This window comes from Citrus clementina, unplaced genomic scaffold, assembly GCF_000493195.1.
Source record: "Citrus clementina cultivar Clemenules unplaced genomic scaffold, Citrus_clementina_v1.0 scaffold_27, whole genome shotgun sequence".
Taxonomy (NCBI): domain Eukaryota; kingdom Viridiplantae; phylum Streptophyta; class Magnoliopsida; order Sapindales; family Rutaceae; genus Citrus; species Citrus x clementina.
Genome location: NW_006262363.1, coordinates 28,935 through 32,553, shown reverse-complemented (window position 1 = coordinate 32,553; position 3,619 = coordinate 28,935). Strand labels below are relative to the sequence as shown.

Here is a 3,619-nt window from a genome sequence, read left to right as displayed (position 1 = left end):
AAGTAGCAAAAATCTCCTTTAAAACACAGGCAACAAACACAATATTCGATCCATTGTCCATAAAGAATAGTTAGCCAGGAGCAGAAAACTTGCCTTCTAGAGCTCAAGTGTTTTATCTTCTTTAACAGTAGATTTGCATGAAATAGTTGAGTTTTGTCGCCTGCTGTCAGGCAACTACACTGCCGGGGCGGGGAGTAGGAAGAATCAATGGTTAATTAAGTGGGAGATAAACGAAACTTGATCACTAATACTGAAGATTTTAGCAGAAGAACTACCTTGACATGGTATATATATCCTTGTACTCTTCAAAATAAACTCCAATTTTTGGCATAACTTCATTTATAATGTCTTCCATGTATGTAGCAGGGACATTTGAGTAAAAGGATCACTTCATTTGCCTCAAAGTGGTTTCTTCAGCAACCTGACCTTCCTTTTCACTTCCTAAGTGCAGTAAATTGTTCCTGCATCGAGATGAATGATATAATTACTTCTTTGAGGCGCTTGTAATACAAAAACTAATGGATGTTTCAAAAATGTGATAGAAGAATGGAATCATTTTTACTGCAAGAAATAAGGTCAAGCAATGATATAATGTGTTGTCCCTATGAAAATTCAAACAATAAAACTTGGTCACGGACTCACGGCGGCAAGAGATTGATTTGTTTCTCATACCAGAAATCAAGTAATACTAACACAAGATGTCTGTCAGATTTAGTATAAATATGCATTTTTGTTTGCTTTAAGTTCAAAGTCGAAAGAAAGGAGAGGAATGATCTAACACAAAACATTCACGCTGTAGCAGCAATGGGAACCAGATCACATATCTATGGAAATGAACTTCGCCAAATCTAGCAATTGTTGGCTTTTTCTCCAATTCGTTCTTGACAATCTTATAAGCACTCAACACGTCTGGCCATACATTTTCTGCTGCCGGTCCCCCTGGGCTTCTTCATATATTCCCCCTCACTTCATCATTATCTACCAACGAGAAAGCCAAATGTCCACATAAGCAAAGTTAACACCAGACATAAATCAAGAACGAAAGTAGAACAAATTAAGATAAAACAAAAAAAAAAAGGCAGAACACTAACCTTCAGCCAGATTGTTGTTCACTAAAACTAACGGCTTTACTCCTCTTTTATGCTCAACAGGCTCCACTGAGGACGGTTCAGATTGGAAAGAAGTAGGAAAGCCGCTATCACCATCCAAGCCTACGGCAAACCACCTGAATACGGCATGCCCTGCATGCACAATATTTCCACTCCTGTCTTCATTAAGCTTGGGCAATCCCAAGTTTAAGCTTCTGTTGAATTTAGGCACAAGCATCTGTGGAGCTGGAGATGGCCTCTGTGGGTCCTTCCAGTGCCGCTTATGTGGTGGAATGTTGATAAATTAACTTCGCACTACATTAAACCAAACTAAGAAACAATTGAAGTGAAAATATAATAAATTTGAAGATAAATTCATAGGATAAGGAAACAATACTTACCGAAAAACGAAAATTGCTTGCAGGTGTTGGCCGACTCAGCTGATATTCAGACTTATATATACATGCACCAAGAAATGGAAAGACAGCATACGTCAGTTACATTTCCCTTCTTGCACAAGTTTTGAAGTGCGGCTTTGAGTTTTATTTTATTGCTTTAGGAAAGCAAATCGACAAATTGAAAAGATTGGCATCTCCTTGCGACCGAAGGGGTCGCACAACTCGCAAGGAGACAGACCACTTCAACGTTATTGTTGCCAACAAAACGATGATGGTGTAACTTTTTTTTTTTTGTTGATTACATTTTCATTGATGTCCTTAAAATATGGTTTAATATCGGAACTACTCTTTAAGTTTAAATTTAGCCTCTAATGCCCCTATTATAATTGAATTAGATCATTTATTTTTTCGGGATCAGAATAGATAGGAATTAGAATAGGCTAATATCGAAATATACGGGAATTAAAATGTAAAATAAGAACTAGAATAAATTTATACTTGAACTGCAAGAATCAGAATTAGAATAAATTATATTCTAATTAATGTGTCTATTTTATCTTATAATCGTAATAAATTGTTGTAAGATACTTATATGACCTTAGTTACAGTTATGTATTTGTTCACTAACAAAATAAATAATAAATATTTTTAGTATAAATAATAACATCAATAATAATTATTATTTAATATTAATATGAGATAAAAAAGGAATTTTTATTTTTTTAAAGATAAAAATTCATTCCCCAATTTTTCTTCCCACCTCTACTCATGCCAATGAGATTCTCATTCTTTTTTTTTTCAAATTTATGGACTCCACCCAAAATCTATTCTTATTCCTTCATATTTTTTGCAAGTAAGCACTACCAATAAGGAATGAATATCATTATCGTTCCCTAATCCAAGAAATAAATACAATCAAATTAAACTAAATCAAATATAACAAAATGACAAATTATAGTTCTTATTTAAAATGAAACATTTTCTAATTAAAGATAATATATTTCTCCTTTTAAAAAATTCTTTTATTTTTCTTTATTTTATTTTGTGTTTAACTTTTTACTTTCATATTTCTATTTAAACTTTTGAGTATAAAACAAAACATTATTTTTATAAATTTTTTACTTATTATATTTTCTACTGTTGCCAATATTATTCCATTTCATTGTAATTTAAGGACAGTGAAAGACAAAAATATGTGACATCAGGGAATAGATAATGTGCAATTACCCACTCGGATATATCGGACTTGGATAGTTAATTCAAAAAAACAATTTTTTTTTTTTTTTTGATAAGCAAAAAAATTACTTAAAACTGTGGGAGCACATGGACATCAACGTTCATTACACATAAGAAAGAAAGAAAACATGAGAAGCGCTGAATGCAGGATTGATGATGCACGTGCAATCTCTATAATGTATATTACGTTTAGATCGCACCCCTATTGGTGGAGGTGCCGTAATTTACACCTACAATAGACTTTTAAAAGAAAAATTAATTGGAGTAAAGGATGCGTATGGTGTTTCTTTCTTTTTTTCTTCTTTTCTTTTCCAACGAAGATTGTTAAGGCTCCGATTTTATTTGTATCCTCAGACAGAATTTTCTTTTAATTTCTTTTATTTATTTAACCTTATAGCAATCTTACGGATGGCAATGAGTGAGTTTTACTGTTTCAGTATAGATTTACCTATACCTAACTCAGCCACAATTAAAAAATAAAATTCGTCTGCACTCAAAAATAAAATTCCAAACTTGTATTTTCACCTAGCGGAATTTTAACTATTTCTTGATTTACAAACATTATTGGTAAAAAAGATACTTTCGGACAAATTTAAAATGATATTAAAAGCTATAAATTAAAAAAAAAAAAATAGGCCTTAAAGGAAAAGCATCCGAAAGTAACATGTCTCAACCTTGGCGTTTCCTTCTGGAACATCAACTGCAAATGACTCAAATTACCAGTTTCCAAGGGCTTCCATCAGTTATGGAGCCTTAATTGAACTATCAAAGACACATGCGCAGTGCAGTCACAAGTATTTCGTATAATGTAACTTAAAAGAAAATCAGAAAAAGCTGGATGTAAAAGTATTATGCCTGAGCCTGTAATCGCTAGCAACGACTTCGTTGATTGTCTCG

General features: G+C 32.7%; 1 long non-coding RNA gene across 1 annotated transcript; it reads right to left on the bottom strand.

The window, feature by feature from the left end:
• On the bottom strand, positions 1-908 carry LOC18050355. The gene is made up of 3 exons (XR_002907008.1): positions 780-908; positions 276-461; positions 1-179 (listed from the first exon to the last, which is right to left on the bottom strand). It is a non-coding gene; the product is annotated as an uncharacterized LOC18050355 (long non-coding RNA).
• Between the last annotated feature and the right edge of the window lie 2,711 nt (positions 909-3,619).